The sequence below is a fragment of the Vicugna pacos genome, chromosome 18 (assembly GCF_048564905.1).
Source record: "Vicugna pacos chromosome 18, VicPac4, whole genome shotgun sequence".
Taxonomy (NCBI): Eukaryota; Metazoa; Chordata; class Mammalia; order Artiodactyla; family Camelidae; genus Vicugna; species Vicugna pacos.
In genome coordinates this window covers 4,149,617-4,175,561 of record NC_133004.1, presented here as the reverse complement: position 1 = coordinate 4,175,561, position 25,945 = coordinate 4,149,617, and the positions used below count along the sequence as shown (strand labels likewise).

Genomic DNA, 25,945 nt, shown 5'->3' with positions numbered 1-25,945 from the left:
TAAAATCAACATTGTTTAATGAAAATATCATTTCTTTTCGCATGAACATGTATTAACTACAAGAAATGTTCCATGCTTTCTTCTACGATTTACTGTTAGAGCCTTAAAGAATAATATTTTCCTCAAAAGATATTACGGCAAAGGGATTTCTTTTGGTGGAACTGTTCCGGCATCAAATCTGGTGCATGTCTCAGGCCACTGGCAACATAGAGATGATAGAAATTAGGAGGCATTATAAACACAGAATCATTTTTAAAGGAATTAAAAAAACTGGATGTGTGTAAACAAAGAATCAGAGAATATTCTGGTGAAATAAATGTATTTTTCAGCTGAAGCAAGACATGGGGTGAATAAATCTGAAATGAAAAAACCACCCAGAGATTAGCAGCGAGTCATGCACGCAGTGTGAATGATCAAAACCAAGTTGTTTCCAAACCAGTGTGCAGGCTTGATGCCTTCATGAATCAAATCTGTGTGGCACCAGGCCACCTCGAATACATGTTGATGAGGTATTTATAAGCCCTTCACCATCCCAAATCAAAGCCCACGCACGAGCCACAAGACCATCACCTACACATTTGGAAAACACACAACATGGTGAATAGCACTTTTCTTGTTCAGTAGCCGGTGGCAGCGAACTGTCAGCAGACAGAGATACAGGAACACAGAGGCACCTCCCCTCACTCAGCTGATAAACTTCCGTGCATCCCTGGGGACAGGATTGTCATAAAATGCACCATGGATTGATTCTCCTCCTAGGAAAGGAACCGTAGTGCTGTCATTAGGTTTGAGCAGGGGTGGGTGGAGGATCTCAGAAGAGTTGTTTCAGCACACCAATAGAATTCTTGGCCACCGTGACCACGAAAGACAAGTCACCTGCCATCCCGGTAGGCACTTGGGCTCCTGACAAAAGCTGGGCTCAGTAAAGTGTTGAGTAGAAGGCACAGACCTGAGGGATGCCCCAGCAATAGGCAGGAGGTAGGGCCTGGTTTATACTGCTCTGGGTGTATCCCAGACTCATCCGAATACGAAATCAGAAATTTGCAAAACAGCAGAGCTGGGGTGGATCATCTACTCCAGACTCCTCACCTTACAGTTAAAAGGGTGGCAACCCTGACAGGCAAAGCAACGTGCTAAAGGCAGAGCGTGGAAGTGGCAGTGCCAGATGAAACGCAGCGTGCAACCCCCGTTCAAGGCCGCTGACTCTGACGACGGGGCCAAGGTTTCCAATGAGGAGAATAAGACAGTGTAAATACTTTGTTCCCCCTAAAACCCCAAATGTTTTTTAAAGGCACAAAAACTCACCTTAACTAGATCTCTTCTGAGGGGGCTCTCTTCTGCTTCTTCGTCTTTCTGTCTCCATTTCCCTCTCTCAGACACAAACACATTCAGTTTTGTGAAAGGGGACTTCCTTCCATACAAAGACAGACTTCACATCTTCAGAAAGATACCTGAGAAAGCAAGTTTCTCAATTCAAGTCTTTGTGGGAGTTCTGGGCAACTGGCTTATTTTCTAGAACAATCGGTAGTTACAAAATCAGGAAATCATCTTCCACAAAGGCAGAGTTCTGGTCCGTGTTGATAAAGTTGGGGATGTCACAATTCATGAGTCTGTTCGGCTCCTCCTCTGGCCACCTGCTGCATCTGATGGCTTCCTGGAGCCGAATAACACTGTAAAGGGCTATGGTAGGGATACCAGCTTTGGCCTTGTCCAAGTGGTCCACTTCATTGATGCAGCAGTGAAAGAGGGACCTAGATTCGTCATTGCACTGCCAGAGAACACCTTGGGCAGCAGCGGTCTTCCAAAGTCTGACACAAAGCTGTTGAGTCTAAATCTCTTCTCGGGAGACTCTGCATTGCTACAAAGAAAACCAAAATAAAATATCGTTCACAGTGTAGCGCGGTGACCTGAAGAATCATAGTTTTTGCCATCTACTGAGAGTAAATCCCTGCACAGAGCATGCTGACATGCACTGGAATTGAAAGACATCACTTCTGAACACATACAATTAAACCCAAGGCAAAAGTCTAAAGTGAGGGCCCATGGACCATCCTAAAAAGGCATCGTTCCCTGAGAATCCTCAATATTGGTGCCTCGCACACCAGTGTTTCTCCGTGGGACACTCAGATCTCTTCATCAGGATTCGTTAAAGTGCTTCTTAAAATGCAGAATTCTGGGGTGCACACCCTCAGAGTCTCCAGAGGTAGCGACTGGTAGTCTGTATTTTCATAGCCACCAGGATAACTAAACATGCTCAGGTTTAGCACCGCAGTCTACATCGGGTCACCTGAGCATCGACAATTCTGTCTCACGGGATGGGGGGTGCCATGTGTGTCAGGGTGCTGTTCTACCCATGTGTCTCCCCTGATTCTCAGAACTGACAGTGCTGCCCCATTGGGCACGAAATACCACCGTTTCACAATGCATACGCAGGGCGCCCGACTGAAAAACAATCAGTGATAGGAGAGGGGACAAAACTCAGCTTCCTGTTACCTTGTTTCACTTACTGTGGGACGAGTGATCAATTCAAGGGTAACAAATCAGTGAATGAGTGAATAACATGACTCGCGTTAGTCCCACGAGTGCCTGGAAGAGCAAGCCTGGGCACATTGAGAACCATAACAGCCCATCTACTTAAATGTCATCCTCCACAGATCTATGTAAAGGTTACTTCCACCCAGGCAGTGACTCCAGAAGGGCAAGAATCATGTATGAACACACTCTCAAATCCAGAACAGAACCTGACAACAATTAGGCTCTGGAGTCTGTGTTTAGCGAGTGTGGAATCTCAGTGATTCCAGCTCTTACACCTTGCCTTCCCATCCCACCACACACGATATGGCCCTTATGTCCAGTTCTCCCGGGGCTGGGGCCACGGAACCCATTTATAGGACTGGAAGAATCTGATCATTTAAACCATCCCCCAGATTATCATCAAGAGTCACCTGCATTTCAGGGATCAGTAATCCCAGAAGCTTTGCAGTTCAGGCAGCTGAGGGATTTTTATATCAGCTCTGTCTTCTACTGTGACTGCCTGGGTGACATCAGACAAGGAACTCTGAAAAGCCTGAACTTTTCCTTTCAGGAATAATCTAATTAACAAATCTCGTTGACCACTCAACAAATGTGATGTGAAGATCAATAATTTACACAGGAGTACAACATTCACTAGGTCGTGGATTTAGAATCAGAGGAAAATCATTTTAGAAAGATTGACAGAATGTAGCTTTAATGCGAATTTAAGTATTCTTACCTTTCAGTAAATCATCTTCCCCTACTTATCACTTCACCCAAGTTTAAAAGATGTCTGAGAACAGGGATGAGTGTGTCAGCAATCTGAGACCCAATAACCTAAAATGTCACCTAGGAAAAAGAGGGGAGTAACACATTTTTAAAAAGCATGGTGAGGATGGCGGGGCCATCCCCAACCCCAGACTAAGAAGCTCTGAGTAATAGCTTTCCTGCCTGCCTGGGGCATCAGCTGATGTGAAAATCCACCCAGAAACCTCACTGTCCAGCAGCTCTTCCATAACACAGGCTACACTTTCTCAGAATTAAGAATTGCGTCCAGTAACCACTTCGCTGAAGAATAAAGACAAAGGAGAACAAGAGAGTTCTGCCCCTCCCAAGGGAGAGCCCAGACCTCGGGCTGCATGCACTGCGCCCACCTCCCTGGAGAAGAATAAACTGGAGAAGGGCGTTCTGCGAAACTGCGGCAGCAAAGGTTGAGATGGGAACAAATTGACCAGCTGGCCAGGGACAGCCCCCTCCGTCGCTGCCTTGGCGGCTGCCTCAGCCCTCGCAGCCCATCCTGCCCACCTCCGGTGGCTAAGCTGTCAGAGAAATTGCTTTGCGACCTGGAGCAACAGAGGCTGCCCTCAGGCCAATCTGCGGAAAAGATGGGAGCTAAACCCCCAGCTCCCGAGCGGCAGGCTCCATACCCCCGCCAACACCCCGACGCCCCCGCACCCTACCGCAACCCCGGGGAAATATGACCCGAAGAAGTGTGACCTGGGAACGAGGGGCAGCAGAGGCCGCCCCCACGTCAGGCCTGCAGAGAGATTGGAGCTTATCCTCCAGCTCTCCAGGGGCAGCCCCTGTCCTCTCCACCTCCTGATCTCACCGCGCCCACCTTCCTGGAGCAATCAGACCAGGTGTGGGGTGTCAGGCGAATCTTGCGCCAGAGAGGACGTCCCCAGGCCAGGTCAGGGGAGAGGAGAAGAAGTGGCCCCATTAGGCGGGGCAGCCGGCCGTCGCAACTGCCTCTGCCCCTCGACCACATCGGGCCCGTCTCCCAGGAGCAAGCTGACCTGGAGACGGGCATCCGGCTTCTTGGGCAGCAGAGGACGCCCCCAGGATTGGTCACGGGGAAGAGGAGAGCAAATTGACAGGCTCCGCGCTGCAGGTCTTCTACCCCCGCCATCGCCACCCCCGCACCTTAAAGGCACCGCCCAGGGCGCCCCTCCCCCAGCAGGCTGAGTGGGACAGGTGCGTCTGGTGACCTGGGGCAGGAGAGGCCACTCCCACACCAGGCCATCGGGGAGACGGGAGCCAATCCACCAGCTCCCCAAGGCAGCCCCTACCCCCGCAGCAGCCACCACTCTTGCCCATGACCTCACAGTGGCCTTCTCTAGGGAGCAGGCTGACCTGGAGATGGACGTCCGACGAACTTGGGACAACAGGGACCGCCCCCAGGGCAAACCATGGGGGGAAGTGGGAGCAAATGGACAAGTTCCATGGGAAAACCTGCCGCTGCTGCCACCACCCCCAAAGTACCAAGTCCAACTCCCGGGGTCAGGCCGACTAGGATACACGCGTCTCATAACACAGGGCAACAGCGACCGCCCCCAGGACAAGACGCGGGGAAGATGGGAGCAAATGGTCCCCTCCCCCGCTGCAGGCCCCCGACCACCGCCACCCCTGCACCCTGACTACCCTGCCTCCCGCCCCCAGCAGGCAAAGTGGGACAGGGGTGTCCCGGGACCTGGAGCAGCAGAGGCCGCCTTCAGGCAACGCGGTGCAGACATGGAGCTAATCCACAATCTCCTCCGGGGCAGCCTCCCTATGCCTGCAGCCACCACCTTACCAGCCCCCTGACCGCACCGCACCCATCTCCCAGGAGCAAGCTCACCTGGAGTCGGACCTCAGGCAAATCCTCGGCGGCAGACGTCGCCCCCAAGCCAGGCCGTGGGGGAGAGAAGAAATGGAGCAACTCCCTGGAACACATCCCCTGCCCCTGCCGCCTCCGCCGCCGCCTCCCAGGAGCAAGTTCATCTGGAGACCCGCGTCCCGCCTCTAGGGCAGCAGAAGCCGCCCCTGGCTCCGCCTCCGGGGAGAGCGGAGCGAATTGATCGGCTCCCCCGCGGCAGCCTCCCTCCCCCCGTGGGTCCCGCACCTTAACGGCCCCGCCCCCACTCCGCACTCAGCAAGCTGAGTGGGACAGGAGTGTCCGGCGACCTGGGGAAGAAGAGGCCGCTCCCAGGCCCAGCATCCGGGACAAGGCAGCTATTCCACCCGTTCACCAGGGGTAGACCCGCTCCGCCCCTCTGCCGCTGCCACCGCCCTCTGACCTAACCGCCCCACCTACCAGGAGCAAGCTTACCTGGAGTGCAACATCTGGCGAATCTCCGGCGGCCAAGCCCCACCCCAGGCCAGGCTGCAGGGAAGAGAAGAAATCGATCGGCTTGCCCGGGCAGCCTCCCAACCGCCACCGCCGCCGCCGCCGCCCAAAAGCATTGCAATAGCCTACCGGGGTCAGGCTGACTGCAAGGATGTGCACTTGCCTTCTTATCCTGGCCAGGTCCCTGAGCACCTCCCTGCATCCCTACACTCCCTGCACCTCTGCACCCCTGCTACTCTCTGCAATTCTGCATCCCTCCACCCCCACATCCCCTGAAATGCCTGCGCCCTCCACAGCCCCTGCACCCCTGTCACCAGTTACACTTTTGCGCTGCTTACACTCCTGCACCCCTGCATGTCCCACACACCACCTCTTGGGCCTTTGGCAGAGTCTCTGCTGTTAGACCAATGCACAGTGACTCACTCTTTGCCAGTATATGATGCATCAGTGGACGTCAGGGGTTGCCTGCAGGAAGGTACATGTTCCCGGTCACTAGCCTGGGCCACTAGGGTGATCTCTGTGAGGTCACCCAGGACGGGTTCAGAGATGCTGTTCTCTGGGAAGAGAGGAGTTGAAACCGGTCTTGAGGGCAGAGCTGTGCTCACCAGGCCGTCCACGCTTCATGTTTTACACAGGGCTTCGGAGAAGTGAAATGGATCCGGCCAAGTAATACCGGCCTGCTGTGAGCCCACCTCAGTCCTGGGCTCTGAGTCAGACCGACTGGCTCCCTCAATCAGGGCCCAGTTTGGGCACCTGAATGGTCCCTTTGAGGCATCCCAACAGTTCTCAGGATGAAGTCTGGCTGCTTCCACCCCATGGCCCTCCCTCCTACTGTGCTGGCCTCAGGAAGGTTCCTTATATGGGGAAGAAGGCAGCCCACACCCTACCCCACCCCTCACCTTTCTCTAACCCAGGCTGGTGCTCTCTCTGCCCCTCAGAGTCTGGGAAGCCATCCCTCTTCAGTTATGTCCCTTCTGAGATGGACTTGCTTCCACTCAATTCTAGGCGAGGATGCACCATGGAATGCACTGGGTAAGAGAACCAAAATAAATAATTTCTTCTGTGAGGTTGTCTGTTTATCTACTGGGGCTGGGCTGTGTGTAGTTTGCTACAGCTATTGGTGTGAGAGGCTAAAACAGCCTGTGTGTCCTTGTTTTCATCTCCCCGCTGTCTTTGGGTTTTCCCTAGACACTCCTGAGACATTTACTTCTGTTAGTATTATTCCTGTTATTACACACGGGGCCCTACTGACATGGAGGTAAGGTGTTGGGGGAGCGGGACAGAGCAGGGCATCTGCAGTCCTGTGATTAGTTCTCATTGAGCCTGTGCCCTGAGGTGTGACCTCCACAAGTGTGTCTCTTTCCCCCCACCCCAATTTGGGTGACACAGAAGGGATTTCCCTTCTCCCAGGTTGGTTAGGCTCTGGTAAAATAATTTCTCATTAAAAAAACAAACAAAAAACAACTTCCCCCAACGAAACAGAATGTTCTGGGTGTATTTCAATACAGTTATTTTCTCCTCTCCAGGCAGGAAGCATGAGGAGTTATCCTCTGACCTTCATTCTGAGAACAGGACACGGTCCTGGATGTAAAATACATGAAAAAGAGCATGGGGCCCCTCTGACTGGCCCCCTGGAGTTGTCACACTCTGATTTCCCCACACTGAGCCTCCTGCTGGCCTCAGGGACCTGTTAAATCTGCCTGCCCCCGGGGTTCTTACAAAAGCAGGTTCTGCCTTGGGAGCTGTGACTCTCCAAGCCTGCCCGCTGTTCCCTTTGCAACCTCTCTGGGTTGGAAGCAGCTTTCCCCCTCAGTCTTCTGGGATCTAAGAAGAGCAGTGGGTTTGCAGCTCCCTCAGATTTGGTGTTATTTTCAGGACAGGAGGAAGAACTTCTGAGCTCCACACGAGCTGGACCAGAGGCTGGAATCCTCCCTTCCTCTGCCACCGTGCAATCAGTGGCTGTGGTTCTAGCCGAGTTTCTGAAGATGTGGACTTAAACACACATATCCCAGCCCTCACAGGAGCACACAGTCCCATAAATCCCCCTAGTTTCCACTGGTAACTATGGAGCCGATGGGGACACGGATTTCGGGACCTCAGAGGCCTGACTGCACGACTTGCTCCGTGGCCTATTTACGTGGTTGCTCCGGGCCTTGTCTGAAGTGGCTTGTTTACCACACCTGGTACGTGGGAAACACAAAATAAGTACTAGAACCTTCACTTTTTCTCCCTCCAGGGCCTTCAAACGTAGAAAGTAATAAGTGAACTCAGACAGCCTAGTCACCACAATGAGGTCCGTCCAGCCTGGCTCTCCTGAGTGATGGGCACTGACTTGCACCTTAACTCGGAACAGTAGGGGAACTGCCTTCCTCTAACTGGGCCTCTCCCCACACCAGGCACGCCCGCAGCTCAGACGGGGCCAGCTGCCCCACTGAGGTGTGTGCTGGTGGCTTCAGTGTGACCTGGCCCTGCCGGGACATGAACCTGCAGTGAGTGAGGTGGAGGGTCGGGTGGAGGGGGTCCCTTCTGGGGTGGCAGGGGGCCCGGTAGCACCCCTCCCAGCCTGGTGCCTGGGGCTCCCTAACACCTCCTACAGCTCCTGGGTTGGCTCCGGTCCTGGCCACTCCCAGTATCTTTTCATTATGTCCCTTTTCTGCTTTTATCAGCGAGAAGTGGCTTCTGTTGCTTGTTCAGTGAAACAGTACATCGGGAAACCAGACTACTTCTAACATCAGTAAAATACCAACCTCGGTCAGCTCGCCGGGCAGACCGTGCAGCACAAAGGCCTGAACAGGGCTGTGCGAACGGCTTACGTGAAGGGTCCTCAGCATCTGTCTTCAGAGATACAGAAGCTGATGGTTCAGGTAAAACCTCAGGGTGGGATTGAGGAATCCAAAGCTGGTTGGTTTCAAAGGCTAATTGGTCAGACCAGACCCCTGAGCTGTGGTCAGAAGCCTGGCTCACCGTCACGCAGACTCAGCGCCCTAAGTGCCGGGTGGGGCCGGTGCTGTTCCCTTTGTAGGCTCTCGTTGGGGATTCAGTGTAGCCCCTTAAATACAGCAGAAATTCCAGCCCCATTAGCCCCCAACCTGAGTGTTCCATGACACAAATCCCGGGAGTGTTTAATTTTCATCTTTGTTTAGGAGGATGAAGGTGGTTCAAGAGAAGTCATAAATTCACACTTAGTGACACAAGGTCACAGCCAGTACTTCCCCCACGGAGAGCTATGTGCTCCCACAGTGGTGGCTGGGGGCTCGGCAGAGACCCTCTGCTGGTCTCAGAAGGACTCGCTCCTCTGGCCACAACTCATGGGTTGGACAGCAGATCCAGAGGGTGACAGAGCATCTTTCCTGGGAATTTGGAACTGACACATAGAAATCAAGTTCACTCATCTGGAGTTTGGCGGAGGGGAGGGGCGGTGGTTGGAAATCAAATGAAACCAGAGCATGAGAGACACTTAGAAGTGAAAGAGCGAGAGACAGAGAGACTGAGCTTGTGAGAGCAAATAGTCAGAAAGAAGGCAAACAATCAGGGGACAGAGGAATTCCAGCTCCTGACTGTCTAGTCTGTCCCAGCCCATCAATGACCCCGTGAGATGTTTAATAACATTCCAGTTTTGCAGATTAGGAAACAGGCTGAAAGAGGTGGGGGCTGGGTTTGGGTGCACAGTTAATTCAATTGCCACTGGACCCCACACTTCCCATTGCCTGAAGGCACCCTAATCCTCACTGGGACCCCTGTGGTCCCCTGACAGCCCAGCACCCTGATCAAAGGGACCCTGCGGGAGTGGGAACCCCTCTTGAGTGTGGAGAGTTCCCTGCCCCGAGATGCCATGCATCAGCAAGCTCCCGCTCACCCCAGGTTAACATCAGCCCAGCTGTACAGTCTCCCAACCCGCTTCCCTCCCTGCCAGGCACCCCCAACCTTACCACCGAGTGTACTGCAGGAATTCAGGCACAGGGATGCCCAAATCAACACGAGCCCACCGGCTATAGAAACAGCAGACTCCCAGCCCCACCTGGGTTGCGAGGGGACAGAAGGTGTCCTCAACTTTCATGTGTCTAAAACAATCTTCTTCAGCTGGAGGTTCTAGAGAAAAATAAAAGGTCCAAAACATAGTTCGGTGAGGAATTCCTCCAAGGACCTGACTCCAGTGTCTACAACCATGTGTACCTACCCCCGGAATTGGGGTGAAGGTGGATTATTGATCAGCACAACCCCTGGTGGCGCAGCTCCTTGGCTTGGCTGCCCAGAGGGGGCTGGGGGAATGGGTAAGGCCAGGGCACTCTGGAAAAGCACAGAGGACCTGACCTCTCCCTTCTGCACTCGTAAACCCTTCCCCAAATCTCAAGGCATTGGACAGAGATCCGCCACAATAATGAGATGTTCCCATCTCTTCACTCACTCCTGTCGGTTCACTTACATGCTGAGCATCCACTGGGTCCCAGGACAAGACACATAGAATGGCTGATGGGACAGGCTTGGTCCTTCCCCCTGGAACCTGTTCAATCTGATCAAAGAATGATCACTCATAAAGAGTTTCTCAAAATTATACAGAGACCAAAGACCAACTGCAGAGTGAACCAAATTTAAAAATATATATGAAGATCCCCCAGTCTCCCCGCCTAAGGTTAACAGCATAAAGCAAAAAATTCTTGCCTTTAATCACCAGGGAAGTTGTCACCCCCTCTCAGGTGGAAAGGAGAGTTATTCTTTGAGCACGTCACAGAAGTGCTCCATCGGATTGGACCAGGGCATCTACATTCATTCAGCAAATGTGTATAAGCTCCTACTACATACGGGAATCTCCTAACTAGACCATTCCCAAGGCTCTCGGGCTTTATCAGTCAACAAAATAGACATGACTCCCCATCACTGGGGGCTCAGAATTTTAGCAGAGGAAACAGGCAGCATGTTGGGGTAGCAAGAGTTTGGAAAAATTTTTAAAAAAGAGTGATATGAGCAAACTCGGGTGATGGCGGTGGGGTGGGAGGCAGGCAGGAGAGAATAAGGCAATCCTGGCAGATCTCACGGAGTAATGAACTTGAAGCAGAATAGATCCGGAGGAAGAAGGAAGAGCCGGAGCCAGAGGCCCCCAGAGTGAGGGGGAGAGTGTGGGCAGAGAGGCAGAGCACGCCGGGTCCTGAGGCCTTTGTGACGACTTTGGCTTCTAATGACATGGTGACCCGTTTAGTGAGTTTTGAGGGGAGGGGTGATGTAGTCCAACTTATGCTTCTGTGTTTGTGTTTTTTGGGGGGAAGTAATTTATTTATTTTAATGAATGTGCTGGTGATTGAACCCAGGATCTCAAGCATGCTAAGCATGCGCCCTACCACTGAGCAACACCCACCACCCCCAATGTATGTTTTTACAGGCTCCCTCTGACTCTGTGTGGATGAGAGATTGTAGGAAAGCAAAGATGGAAACAGAAGGCTATTGGTATCCAGGAAAGGCTGAAGGTGGCTCTTAGGAGGGCGGGGAGCAGAGAGCAGGTATTTAATTAAGACAGAATATCCAGAATTTTCTAACAAGCTGGATTTGCTGTCTGTGAGTGTAAAAGAAAGAGAGAGAAAGGACATGGTTCCAACATCTGGGCCTGGACAATGGGAGGGATGTCCTCTCCGGATGGGAAAGGGGATGGGAAAAGGTGGGGCTGAGCAGGTGGAAAGGGGCTGGTATCAGCTCAGTTCTTCAATGTCATGGTTAAGGGGTGTGTTACATATTGCCACAGAAGTGCCTAATAGGTAGAGGAATCTGTTTTCTTTTTCTTTTTAACATTTGAAAAATATAATTAAACATATTAATTGTATTATGTGAATGATTTGGGAATTTTGTTTCATGCCAAGTTATATGTTATATATAGCCAAATGGAGCATATATCGAAAAGGGGAGAAATGAGGGCTTTCACATAAACTGACTGTCCGTAACGTAGGTAAAATTTCAATAAAACCAGTCTTCAGGGCAAAAACCTCATCTCGGTGTTACATAAAAATAAATGAAAAACGACTATGTTGATGTACCATTATTTCATGTTACATAATAGCCCCAAACTAACAGTGTTTAACTATGAGGCTTGTAGAAATACTATTCGCTTTATTCACATAAATACAGAAGTGCAGAAATGTTCTAAGGTAGAATTAGCATCTTAGTGGGAATAATACATATTTGAGCATTTTACATGATATATATGTACTGATTCAAAATTTGGAAAAGTAATTTCATAGTAGAACATATGTATGAATGTGAAAGCAAGATGAATGAAAGGAAAAGAATGTGATGTGAGTCTCAGGGATAAAGGCTCAGATGGAAAGGGGAAATCAGGGAATTTTGGAGAAATCGAGAAATTGATGGCATGCCAATTTCCAAGGCTGGGTTGCTTCCACCAAAGGAATAGCAGAGAGAGAGAGGAGAGGCCCAGGAACCCACCCTGGGGAACACCCACAGTATATGTTTGGAAAAAACAGGAGACATTGGCAAAGGACCAGCCAGCAGGCCAAAAGCAGAAACAGACAGAGAGATGGGCTGGAGGTTGAGTGAAGCAGGAACACGGGGTAGGAGGGATGGAAGAGCTGGGTCAAATGCTGCCGAGGGGCCAAGCATGATGAGGAGTCAAAATTGACCACTATATTTAGCAACATGGGGTCACTGATGGCCTTGACAGGGCAGTTTCCATAGAGCGAGGGATCAGGCGAAAAGCCAGAATGGGTGTAAAAGGGGATGGCTCAAGAGAAGATGCAGACAGTGAGTTTAAACAACTCCTTAAAGATTTGCTGCAAAGACACAGGGTGGCAATTGGTGGGGGTGAATTAGGGTCAAGGAGTGCTGTTGGTTTAAGAGGATGGACGTTTATATACTGATGGTGCCAACTAGCAGGAGAACAAAATAGATGAGGCAGTGAAAGAGAGGATGGTTTTGGGAGTGACAACCCAGAGAAGATGGGAGGGATGGGGCCTCGGGGACTTTTGGAGGAACTGGCTTTCGATGCCACTTTTAATAAGCGGTGGGGCACCGAGAGTGAGGTCACAGACATCAGAAGGCGAGCGGATGTGCTGGGAGTTGCTTGTGAAATTTCTCTTCTGTTGGCTTGTTTGCTTGTTCAAAGTAGAAAACTAACCTTACCAGCTGAGGAACAAGGAGGAAGAAAGAGTTACTGGAGCCATGAGCAGAAGATAAGAAAGAGCCTTCCAGGGAGAATGGGACAGTAAAAAGGGCAGGGGGAGGCGGGGGAGTGAGCTCCCAGAAAGTTACATTTTCTCTTTGACGTCCCCAAATGTGTGACGTGTTATTACCCTTCCTGCTGTCTACAAAATAAAAATTAATTATGGTTCAGAGGAAATGCTATTTCATTCTAAGAGGCTGCCTGTTTCTCAGGAATGGTCATCTTAAACTGCAAATATTACAAACAATGTTGAAAAGATGAACCTGTGTACCTAAAATCCCCTATTTTCTATTAATCTGTTTACTACTTAGTTCCCCTATCAATAACACATAACAAATACTGCCATGATGGAGGTACATCGATGCTTAAAAGGAAATGAGATCTGTATCCTTTTGCTAAATTCCATGGCTTCCTTAATATGCAGTTCCACTTGGAATTTAGGAATGTCTGGTATAAGAAGTGAGAAACAGTTTGAGAAAATCCCGACTCAGAATTATACATCACAACCACATCTCACAAGTATATACAGCCGTAAAAAATTTTAAAAGCAAAACTCCGTAACTACTCTTAAAGACCTTTGCAAACCTGGGCCTGCCAAGATGTTTCCAAACTGGAAAGGAACTCCAATCTCTTGCCTGGTACCGGACCAGAGGCTGGCCAGCCTTTTCTGTAAAAGCGAGAGAGTTAATATTTTCAGTTTTGCAGATCATTTTGTTGTAACCATGCAGGTAGGCAATAAGAAAGCTAAGAGCACTGGGAGATAGGAAACAAACGGGCATGCCCACACTCTCCCTTCCACTCAGGGCAGCTTCTCTGTGGTGGGGAGCTTTGCCACAATCACTTGCTTCTTTTTTCCATTGGTTTCTTTGTTTCCACCTTACTGCTCGAGCTCAGAACTTCAGGTGGGCCTGGTCCTTCAGCATCCATGCAGAGAAGGCTGAGCGGGGTTGGGAACCCCACCTGATGGAGAAGAGAGATTACTGGGAGGGACATTGTGGAGGCCACCATGACACGAGACAATCACACCTTCCGGGGTGAAAGGGAACGAAGACAAGGGAAGGACACAGTAGTGGGACCCCTAGGTCGCCTGCCAGGCTTGTTCTCCCTCCACGGCAACCATGGGGGCCTGGGGGGTGTTGGGCTTCAGCTACGGTGATTAGGATGAAGGGACTCAATATAAAGGACCCTCCAACTCCTCACTAGGTTCCAAACGCAGCCCCTCTAATTCCACCCTCTGAGTTTCTGGAACTCTGCTGGAAGAATACATGAGCAGGCCAGAACCAGAGCCCAAGCCAAACATGACAGGGGCTCGTGGGGCTGTAACCCCATGCTCAGTGGTCGGGGACTCCTTGCAAATCTGCAGAAATCCCTGTTCCACCTCATTCCTGGGAGAAACCCCAGATCTCCTCCTGCTCTGTCTGTTCTTCTCTTGAGGCTATTGTCCTGGAGGGATGCTGAGTCCTTGAACCTGGTCCTCCAAACGTACATAAGCAGCCTGTTCAATAAAACAAATTATGCACTTTTTCACATTTGCCAGTTTTTTGATTCCAGAAAGGCTGTGGGACTCATTCTCACAGTCTCCTGTGCCCCCACCACATGGTGGCCCTCTGCTCATGTAAACACGATTTCCCACAACTGCACCCTGCCTCCCAGCTTGTCAGAGGGGAGTGTCCCACAAAGACACAGGTGTTTGTGAGGATCCTGTCCCCCAGCAGAAAGCCTGCTCCTGGAGCCACGGACAGGGATCTGGCCTCCTAAGCCGCTCAGCTCTAATTCAAAGCCTAAAGTGGAGGCCCCGAACATTGCTGAATGACTTTCTGAATCACCTGGACTGGAGGGGACTGATTTTCTTTCCAGGAATGGAGGTAGCACAGCCTCCATTTTCAGGGCTGACCTTGACGATGGATCTAGTTCCCCCGAGTGCACCGCAGGAAGGAGTGGCCCTTCCATCCCACAGGTTGGAGACCCAACCCAAGGGAGTACTGAAGCAGTGCATTGCTGCCAGGTCCAGCATCCCTGCAGAGTGGCCTCTGCCCTTGAATGACCCCATTCCCAGGGCCTTTCTTGCCCGGACACCACCACACCCCAGGCTGTGCCAGAGCTCTGGGGCTCTGCGTGTCCAGGGCACACAGGTGGCACCTGAGCCAGGTGTCCCCTGGGCCTCAAGGGAGAGAGGTCTGCTTCTGTATCAGGGGAAGGTGACCCCACAAGGCTGGCAGGACACTCTCAATATGGACCTCCAGGAGCCCTGGGAGCAGTTTCCCTGCAGGTGTTAAGAGCCATCATCAGGAGGGCAGGCCCCTCTTTGTGCAGACCATCCAGCAGTGCTGGGCCCACGTGCTGACCTCAGAAATCTACATGCCCCCAGAATACCCCAGGCAACCTCACAACTTCGTCACTTGGTGACCTGGGTACCACGAGCTCCTTGGCCATCCCATGAGGGTGGTCCTTGCAGGCATGGTCTCCAGGTTCTCCCGTTGAGAAATCCCCCTGGGTTTCTGTGGTCACAGAGCAGACACCAGAAGATTCTAGTCCTGCAGTGACCCCCACAGCAGTCAGCTCCCCTGTGCATGTCCAGGGACAAATGACAGCAATTTATTGCCAGGAACCGTGATGAACAAGGGGGTGGGATTCCATACTAAGTTCAGGATCCTGGTAACTCACTCTGCACCCCAAAAAGCTTCCATGAGAAATGTGTGTATTGGGATATCTGTGCCCCTAGAAGAGCTGTTCCTGAGGGTTCCTGGGACCCTCCAGCCCCTCTCAAGGTTCTCAGATCCTGGGTCTAAATTTCTATCTGCCTCTTTTGGTGTACGGCCACCTGTGTCTCGTGGTCATGGGTCACTTTATTGCATGACTTGGCATGTTCTTAGTGCTCGTCCTCCACCCCTGCACTAGACTCCCAAGATGTTCCCACTGACCCTTGGCTCCCTGGGTGGCTCAGGGGGCCCTAAGTCTGCACCCTTCACTCTCCTCCTCTACCCCCACCTCTAGGGCCACCCCTAGGTGGACTTGGAGGTGTTTGTAAATGAGTCTTACACAAGGACATGTCTGGACAAAGCAGGACCCCACCCCCGGAAAACTCACCCGCTCCCTTCTCAGAAGAGGACCCCACAGCCCCACATTGCCTCCCAGGGGTCTACTCAGGACACAGTCCCCCAGTTCTGGGCAAGGTGTCTCCCTGGAATCCTTGCTTCCAGGAAGAGTCTCTCTGTCCTTCTTCAGAGTTTAGAGGTGTTCCCATGTCCCTGACCACCAAGATGCCCAGCACAGTCCCTTCAGTGACCTGGAGAGACAAGGAACTTATGTGGCCACAGGTCTCACAGGACACACCTGCTGGGACCCCAGGCTAAAGGGCTGTCCTTCTGCCTTCTCAGGTGTGGCTCCCGTGGTAACTTTTTGCAGGGGGCCCAAACGGGGTGTGTGGCCCAAAGCAGTTCATGGGGCTCTCTGGGCAGGGAAGACTTGGGCCAGGTGGCCTTGCCTGGTTTCCCTGCTGGGCCACTCTGAAAACCCCCGCTCCTCTGGCTGTGGCTGGAGGCCCCTCAAACCTCAGGGCGGGGCTCTTTCTCTCAGCCTCCACTGACTCCAAAGCCACGCTGGTGCTGGCGAGGGGAAAGAGCTTTCTTGCCTTCTTTTGGCCAAGTTGCCACAGGTGGATGCTGCGGGGAGCTGGAGAGAGAGGTAGCACTTGCTCAGATGTGAGTGGTTAAGCAATTTGACACCCTGTCAACTAGCCTTAAACATTGGAATGAGGTCTTTCCCGGTAAAGCTGGAAGTTACTTTCAGTAACTTGTCTAAAGATTTCTTTTTTTTTTCTTTTCCACTTAAAGACTCATAAAACCTCTCCCAGGTCATTCCTGGTATGGACCATTATCCAGGGATCAATCAGGAAATGCAGGAGGAGAGGGGTGGGGGTGGGGGAGAGGGGAGGTTAGATCAGAGCCCACGGAGAGGAGATGCCCCTCCCAGGAGCCTCACACTGGGCAGTGGCTTCTGGCATCCAGCTCTCCTGTTCTCAGGCCCATTCCATCTGCGGGGTTTTCCAAAAACATAATGGTGGAAGGGCCATGGAGGACACCTAGAACTTCCAGAATAGACAGGGGGAGCAGAGTTACCATGCTGGCCCTGGGTTTGGAGACAGACCTGCAGTGGAGACCACAGGCTTCTGAGAAGCCAGTTTCGAAATAAAGGCAGTATGCACTGGAATACCCGGCTCGAGAGAGTGCTTCATCATAGACATGTAATTTACATAGTTCTCACCACTAAATTCTGTGTTCCCAACACGCTACATGAATGACGGCTTCAACACACATTCATTTCTGAGATGTGAAAAAGTGTAGAGCCGCTCTTTCATCCTGCATAATGGGCATGGCTACACTTAAGAACACTTACCAAGATTTCTCAGCAAGAGCCAATTTCGAAATAAAGGCAGTTTGTGCAGGAAAACCCTGTTGGAGTGAGGGCTTCCCCATACACATGTAAGTTATAGAGTTCCCCTCACCATGAAACGCTGTTCCCAACATGCTACATGCATGAAGGCTTCGACACACATTCAGTTCTAAGCTGTTAGCATGTGGAGAGCCGCTCTTTCATTCAGCACAAAAGGCATGGTTACACCCAGGAAGATTTACCCAGATTTCTCAGCTGCTTCCTTCAGCCAGATTCAAAATAAAGGCAGTTTGTGCTGGGAGAGCCTGTTGGAGCGTGTTCAGAGCTGTTTCGGGCTCTGTCCCAGCTGGAGGGTGCAAAGCCCAACCTCCAGAAAGAGGGACCAGGACCCCACCCGCCAGGTGGTGTTGCCTTTGTAGGGGAACAGTGATCTTTGGGTAAGATATATTGCGGCTCTCTCTAAAAACTGCTTTGACTTAAGTTTGCATCCTAGTCACCAGTTCCAGGACAACAGAAAAGGCATACCCTACATCCCTTTGCACTCAACTCTTCCCAAAAGAGCAAATATTTGTCCATGAAAATACCAGCTGCTCTTCTAAGGCCCACTAAATACCCAGCAGTGTGGGCGGTGCACTCTTGATCAGGGACAGGTGGAGAGGGAACAGCGGTCCTCCAGCAGGCTTGGCCTGGTGTGGCAGCTGCGCTGTGGGTGCGTGGTGGGGAGGGAATGCAGGGAATCCTGTTTGAGGGGCCTCTGTGCACGCCTGCATTATAGTCTGAGGTTTCATACAAAGGCTCCAGGCATCCTAACTGGTCAGATACAGCCCCCACCCTTGGGCTGGAACCACCAGGAGATAAGTACCTGTAACAGGGACGGTGCCTGGTGTGGGGAGAGGTCATGGGACACTCCGGGGGCAGGGGCGGTGGTGCTGGGGAAGGCAGGGGATGCAGTGAAGGGTGGAGGGAGCAGGGTCCTTTGCTTGGGGATGCGAGTTCTTTGGGAGACCACAGGGAATGGCACACATCATCCCCACCCTATTCCCCAAATTCCTAGCCCTGCCAACACAGGGGCTGCTCTGCACCCTCTCAACGTGGCTCTCCTGTAAGACCGCACCCAACCAGGCATCTGGCACCCTGCCCTACCTCCCCTCTTGGGACAGATCCCGTCTTCTTGGAAACTGCCTAGCAGCGCGTATTCAAGGCCGGCAGCCGGCCTGGCGGATCTGCACTTCAGGTGCCCTACCTGGCCAGCCGTGCCTGCCTGGGCTCAGTCCTCTATCTTGCCCACCGGTAGCCTGGGTCCACTTCCGGTGCAAGCGGAGGCCGCGGAGCCCAGGCTGAGCCCCGCACACAGACAGGTGAGGGTGCCCCCGCCCCGCTGCCCCGCCGCCCCGCCCACTGTTGGCAGCATTGCCCCAGCCTCCGGCCGGTGCCACCTGCAGCTGAGGACCTCCGCGCGGCCCCGCCCGCCCCGGCCCCGCCCAGCTGCCCCATAAGCCTCCCCCCACCCCCGTCCTGGCCGCGCCCTGGCTCCCATTGGCTCCGAAAGTTCTGCTCTCGCACGTCTAGCCTCGGGAGGACGCAGACGCAAGCGCTAGGGGGGGGCCCCGCGGCGTTGCCATGGATAAAGACGCCGCGCTCCTCGCGGGCTGGCGTGCGCTTCTGGGGCAGGCAGCGGGCTCCGGAAGTGTGCAGCTGCCCGGGACCATGGCGGTGTTTGCTGCTGGGGATGGCGGCTTGCTTGGCCGGGCCACTAGTTCTGGCCGCGTCAGTCGGCGGCCGACATCCTTTCTGGGGCGGCGTCTCACAGACGGTAAACGTACGGCAGCGCCGTTGGCGGGGCCAGTGGACATGGACCGGGGTGGGATCCGGGTTGGTGTGGCGGCCGGGGAGGGCTGTGGTGCCGGGGAGCGGGTTGGGGCGGGGGGGACAGGGCTGGGGCACAGCCTCCGGCTTTCCTCCCCCTCGGGCTCTGGGGCTTGGACCGCGACTCCGGGTAGCCCTGCGTGGCCGCGGCCTCCCAGAACCCCTGGGAAGGGCAGGTGGAGGACCCGTCTTTTATGAAGCGGGGCCTTACCCGCGTTTTGAAGAGCCCCAGAATCAGATGTTGGAATAGGGTGGTTTATCAGCCTTGTATATCAGCAGGGAAATTTCAGTTCCATCCAGATGTTGGCTCCTTCGCTAAAACTCAGGAATAAGACAAGGGTCAGTGTCAATTAGCAGTTATCTAGGGCTTGACTCAAAATAGACTGTGCGGGGTGTAGAGATGGTAGATGGGCCCTCCCTTTCAAGGTTGGTAGTCTTCTGGGATTAGAGGCCTCAGTTGAGGATTACATCCTCATCTGCAGTAATGGAGGTTGTGGGAAACATTAACACAGAGAAGGGAGGGGTGTTGCTGCGGTAACTCATTAAAGAAGCCAGGACACTTGCCTGGCTCTTGTGTAGGAGAGTCTCGCCTAGGGTAGGGCAGCAGTTATCAAAGTGAGTCCGAGGCCCCTGAGATGCAAGACTATTTTCGTAGGAACGCCGGGAAGTCACCTGCCTTTTGCACACTCTTGCACTCCCGAGTTTCCTGTGGGGTTTTCCAGGGAAAACCTAGTCTGTGATATCACAAAACAGGTAATGTAGAGGCAGATAGAATTAAACTCTCACCAGTCCAAAAGAGATTCTCAGAAATTAAAATCACTGCTATTCCTCTCATTAATGATTTTTGTTTAGAAAAATATACTTATTTTTTGCTTAAGAGTATTAATGGTATCATGTAGTAGGTTGTTATTATTTTTAAGTGAACTCATAAGCATTTTTTAAAGTTCTTATTTAACTTCTAACACAGGAACTATTGATAGATTTAACCCACATAAACAGCAGCCTTTTGAAGTCCTCAGTATTTAAGAGTGTACAGGGGTCTTTAGGCCAAGAAGTTTGAGATTCCCTGGAGAACGGGTGCTCAGGTACTAGTCAGGTGCTTAGCGTTGATAGACAGATGCCAAGATGTCTTCTGCATGTGCTCCCGGACTCGAAATAATTGGCCACACAGAGATCGGTGGGCAGTGCCTCCACTATACAAACCAGAAGCTGCTGAACGTGTCTTGAGTCTAGGCCATGTGCTGTGCAGAGATTCCCATTGTATCTGTTCTATCTAAGCCGGGATTCCTGTGCAGAGACCTGGCTCTGAAGACCCGCTCTCCTTTGCTCCCTGCCAGGTACCTTCTGTGTTATGTCAACCCTCCGGAGGGCTTCAGCCTCCGTAGGGGCGTCTGTATCCACATCGCCTTCCTCCTGAAGACCCTGCTGAAAATGGAAGAGTCGGTGCTGGTGATACCCCCTTGGGGCCGCCTCTACCATTAGCAGAGCCTGGACATCCACCAGGTCCGGATTCCCTGGTCTGACTTTTTTGATCTCTCAAGTCTCAACAGAAACATCCCTGACAATGAGTACGAACAGTTCATTGCAGGTGAGATGGTGATCGTTTAACTGGGGCCAGACGGTTTTTGTTCTGGTTCCGATGTGAACATCGGGCCGTCTTGCTTCGGGTTTGTCAGTCTGCTTAGGGGCCGTGCTCATGTTTCCTGCACTGCAGGTGAATTTGGTCTTTCCACAGTTTTTCTCAGGAAATATATCTGAAGTGTATGAGCTCTGTGTTCCCTCCCCTCTGAAAACCCTGGCCTTCTGGTGAGATGGAGCGGTGACAAGGAGGCCACTGCCACAGAGGCCTTGTCCCAGCAGGACTCGCTCCCTGGGCAGTAAGGGCCATTCTTACCTGAAGGAAAACACGATGTATGTGTACCATGGGCCACGTGCTGGAGAAGGTATGTAACCTCTCATTCAGTATAATTTGGTCCTGCTCAAGCTTCCCATTTTACTTTTTGTAGGAGGTAAGATTTGAAGATTTTCTTTGAATACAGCTATTTAGAGCTTATCTTTTTTTTTAATTGAAATGTGATTGATTTACAATGTTTAGTTAGTTTCAGATATACAGCTGTTTTGTTAGTTTCAGGTATACAGCATAGTGATTCAGTTGTACATATACATAGTCTATTCTTTTTCAGGTTCTTTTCCATTATAGGTTGCAAGATACTGAACATTTTCCCCTGTGTTCTACAGTGAATCCTTGCTGTTTGTCTGTTTTAAATATAGTAGTTTGTAATTGTTAATCCCAAACTCCTAAGTTTGTTTCCTAAGTCTGTGAGTCTGTTTTTGTTTTGTAAATAAGTTTATTTGTATCTTTTTTAAAAATTCCACATATAAGTGGTATCATATGTTACTTGTCTTTCTCTGTCTGAGTTATTTCACTTTAGTGTGATAATCTCCAAGTCCATCCATGTTGCTGTAAATGGCATTATTTCCTTCTTTGTTACAACTGTGTAATATTCTTTTATATCTAAATACTACATCTTTATCCAGTCATTTGTCAGTGGGAGTTTAGGTTGCTTCTATGTCTTGGTCATTGAAAACAATGCTGCTGTGAACATTGGGGTGCAGGTATATTTTGAAATTAAGATTCCCTCTGGATATATGCCCAGGAGTGGGATTGCTGGATCAAATGATGTCTTTTTTTAGTCTTTTGAGGTATCTCCATATTGTTTTCCACATTGGCTTCACCAAACTACATTCCGAGCAATAATGTAGGAGGGTTCCCTTTTCTCCAAGCCTCTCCAGCATCTATGGTGAGTGGATGTTTGAATGGTGGCCATTCTGAGTAGTGTGAGATGATAACTTATTGTAGTTTTGATTTGCATTTCTAAGATAATTAGCGATATTGTGCCTTTTTTTCATATGCCTATTGGCCATTTGTATATCTTCATTGGAGAATTGCTTGTTTAGTTGTTCTGCCCATTTTTGGATTGGGTTGTTTATTTTTTTTCTTATTAAGTTGTATGAACTATTTTTATAGTCTACAAGTTAAGCCATGTTCAGTCTCATCTTTTGCAAATATTTTCTCACATTCCATAGGTTGTCTTTTCATTTTGCTTATGGTTTCTATTGCTTTGAAATAGCTGATAGGTGTAACTAGGTCCCATATGTTTATTTTGGCTTTTATTTTCTGTTGCTTGGGTGGATTGCCCTAGGAAAACACTGCTGAGATATATGTCAAATAATGTTTTGCCTATGTTTTCTTCTGAGAGTTTTTTAGCGTCTTGTCTAATGTTTAAGTCTTTAAGCCATTTAGAGTTTGTTTCTTTTTTGGTTTTTTTTTTTTTCAACTCTATTATATGCTTTCGATTTGTGGTTACCCTATTTTTTAAGTATATCAACCCATTATCATATCTATTTCCTTTAGACTGATAATCACGTAGGCTCCAACACATCCTAAGAATAATGAGAAAAAAGAAAAAGAAAGAGAAAAAAATCTATCTTTTCTTGCTACCGTCTCCCTTTCCCACCTTTTTGTATTTTGATATACTTTTTCTTTTTTACATCTTCATGTTTATTGTCTTGTAACTCGTTATTTCATTTCCAATGATGGTTTTCCCATTTCTATAGCATCCTGCTTCCTTTCTGTTTAGAGTAGAACCTTTTAATGTCTCTGTTTGGTTCCATAATGCTGAATTATCTCCCTAACCCCCTCCACCCTGAGCCTCTGAATACTCAGTACAGGGAAGCCAAACCATCCTAGCCTTCATCAGTCTTGGGATGCAATCTTCAGAGTGGGAAAGAAGAATCATTGAAAAATAATATTCTGTTTGTTGCTTTCTACCCTTGCCCAGAGAGTGAGAATCACCTCTGAAGGCGGAGGAAGAAAGATGGGGGCATGGGGCACAAAGTCTTTTCTCCTTTTGCTACTGAAAAAATGATTTCTTTTGTAATTAGTGATGATGCCCTTTAAATTGGTAAGATCGAGATTCCACAGCTTCAGCGCCTGTGAATAACCAGCTGGGAGAAAGCTCTCCAGGGCCCCTGCAGTGGGAAAGGCAGCCCCTCTGAGCACCTGTTGTTCTGTATTCTTCCGGCCTCCACACAGTTTCGCTAGGCACTGTGCAGGACGATGCAGTTCCCCAAGGTGGAGGACTGGGAGACCCCTGCTTGGTGGCAAGCCACAGGAGCCCACACTTGAAGGACAAAATGAAGAGTAGTGGGGCGGGCATAGGAACAGAGGATGGTTGAGACCCAGGATAGTTTCCTGGAGGCCAGCAGGTGAGACTGGCGGGGCAGATGGGGCCCTGGTGCATGGGCAGTCCTTGAGGGATCTGAAGCAAAGATATGAACCAAGATACTGGATTCGTGTGGGGGTAAATCGCCCCCTGGAGGCCACGTGGCAGTGCAGCGAGCCCAGGAGGAGAGGGCATTTCCCCAAAGTTGGGTTGACAGATCACAACCAACTCACTGGGAACCGAGAGGTACAGAGATATTGTTAACTTTTTGTCCCTCTTCCTGGAAAAAAAATTGCTTCCTGTTGAATAGCCTGTGTAGTTAGTGAGAATTAAAGACATGAAGTAACATTTCCTCAAAAGTCATCCATTGTGCAGTTGTTAATAATGGTCAAATGCAAACTTGAATAGATTAAATCAAACAGTCATCATCGTATTTTAAAATCTTTTAAAATAAAAAATCTTGCTGTCTTTGTTCTTCATTTCAGGGTTCACTTGGTGATAATAGTAACAAAAGCAACAGCAAACCTTTAAAGAATTCTGTCCTGCTGTTCAAGGAACTCTGTGTTCATGACAAACAAATGAGGTGGCACTTTACAGGAAGGACAGTCATTAATCACACAGCTAGTAAATGGCAGGGGTGGGACTTGAACCCAAGCTGTCTGACCCCAGAGCCCCCTCTCAGGCCCTTCAGTGCAGCTCATCACTTGGTATGCCCAACAGAGGCCAGCATTAAAGAGCAGCATCACCTTGGCTGCTTGGCCTCTGTTTCTTCATCTGTAGAATGGGGGTGTGGGCAGTGAACTCTGTGAGCTCAGTGGTCACTTCCTCCAGCTCTGCTATTCTACTGCTTTGAGTTAATTTAAGAAGTATCCGAGCCCCTGAATGGCCCACCCATAGGCTGGCGCTTTGCTAGGCCGTGGGTTACGGAGAAAAATAAGATCAGCCTGCTTCTCCAAGGAGCCTGTGTCCCTCCACGGCAAACGGCTTTGAGGCCCAGGCTCCCTCGCTGGCAGTCGGGGACTGGGCAGGAATGTCTGATAGAAGATGGAGGCAGAGCCCTTCCGGGAACAGTGGTGGCCACAGAGCTATCAGGAGCGGGAGCATCTGTCCAGGCTGCTGAGAGGGGGGCCCTCATGAGGCCAGTAGCCCCCCCAAACTAAGCCCTCAGGACAAAGATCCAGCCATTCCTGCAGTGTCACAACAGAGCCAGTCCATCCTCATCACTGTGCCCCTGTGCTCCTTTGTCCTGGGGCCTCTCTTCCCCCTACACCCAGAAGACTCATCTCTCTCTCTTCTCTGAGTGTCCCCTCACTTCACCCATGGTCCCTGCTTCCTAGGCCACCATCTCTGGAGTTGACGATTTGCCCCCTCACACTCTCCGTTTGATCAGGAGCCTGGGTTGACCTCCTTGTGCTCACTTTCCCCCATGAGGTGATTTCTCCTCCTCTCTTGGGAACACCTGGAAAACCCAGTCCATTCCTAGCAGTGCCTGCCACCCTGGCCTCCCTGCTCATCTGCCTCAGTCAGGAGCAGCTGGACCACCAACTCTGTATTGCCTCACCGCCTACCATCAAGACGTCAATGTTGATTCTCCCTCCACCACCCAGTATGGTCATTGTAGGGTCTTCTTCTCCGTCAGCCTGAGCCAGACACCTCCCATTCACCCTACCCCCGGGCTCATACCCGGGCGTGTCTCCACCCCAGGTCCAGCCTCTCTCCTTTATGTGCCCAACTCTAGCCATCCAGCTGCTTCTCCACCAGCCTCGTTGGCCCTCCTTCACCCTCACTGGGGCATCATGCACTGACTCCTCTGCTTTCCTACCTGTCCACGTTCCTCTTACTTCCACTTCCCCACCTTCCAGCTCTGCATCCACAGTCAGCACTCTCTTTATGACAAACAAAACCCCCTTGACCCTTGATCTTTTCATTTCCTCACCAGGATGACTTCCATCTCGGTTCACCCAGCTCTATTTGTTCTGAGCCTGCAGGCAGCAGGCTCTCCCAGCACAGATTTCTAAGACTACAAATCAATGCCCAGCATGTTGCCACTGCCAGGCAATCCTCCAGGATTTCTCTAGTGAGCACATTTCCCCACTTGCCACACAGTGGTGTCAACATTCTCTGCTCTCTGCACACCTCTAAGCTTCCCTCTGTCTCTTCCCTGACTCCCAGCAGATGGCCTTGCCTCCTGCTTCAGAGAGAATGACATGTTACTTGAAGGGAACTCGCTCACCTGCAGCAAATCTGCTCACCTCACCTTTTATCTGTCCCTCTCCCACCTGGACTCTAGCTGTAGTTGTTCTTAATTTAGTGAGTTTAGTTGACATATATATACACAGTTAAAAGCTTAGCACACTATAGGCTACCTTCTTGGGCTTACTTTTTCAATTTAACATAGGGTGTATGATGCATCCACTTCGTTGCATGTACCTGCAGTTCATTTGTTTTAACTGATCTTAAATGTTGTGTGTGTGAAAGTAACACAAGGCAAGTGTAAGCCAGGATTCAGGATGCTGGTTGCTTCCTGTGAGAAGAGGCCTAGGGCAGGATAGGACACAGTATGTCACTGTCAATAGTCCTGTTCTGGTGCTGGGTGACAGGTTCACAACTGTTTCTTATAATATTAATTTTAATACATAAATACTTCTGACAGGCACCTAAGGTGAGAATGTGTCATGAGCC

The 25,945-nt window shown here is 50.7% G+C and overlaps 2 long non-coding RNA genes across 2 annotated transcripts; one reads left to right on the top strand and one right to left on the bottom strand.

The window, feature by feature from the left end:
* Positions 1 to 1,587: 1,587 nt before the first annotated feature.
* On the bottom strand, positions 1,588 to 16,059 carry LOC140686873 (uncharacterized). Its single transcript, XR_012060852.1, has 13 exons — positions 15,867 to 16,059; positions 14,158 to 14,274; positions 13,565 to 13,739; positions 13,365 to 13,446; positions 10,044 to 10,130; positions 9,550 to 9,709; positions 8,368 to 8,455; positions 6,520 to 6,648; positions 6,044 to 6,176; positions 5,603 to 5,656; positions 5,132 to 5,326; positions 3,254 to 3,363; positions 1,588 to 1,858 (listed from the first exon to the last, which is right to left on the bottom strand). It is a non-coding gene; the product is annotated as an uncharacterized lncRNA (long non-coding RNA).
* A 2,766-nt stretch (positions 16,060 to 18,825) lies between these two features.
* Positions 18,826 to 23,225, top strand: LOC140686879 (uncharacterized). The gene is made up of 4 exons (XR_012060858.1): positions 18,826 to 18,984; positions 20,375 to 20,625; positions 20,773 to 20,980; positions 22,983 to 23,225. It is a non-coding gene; the product is annotated as an uncharacterized lncRNA (long non-coding RNA).
* The last annotated feature ends 2,720 nt before the right edge of the window (positions 23,226 to 25,945 follow it).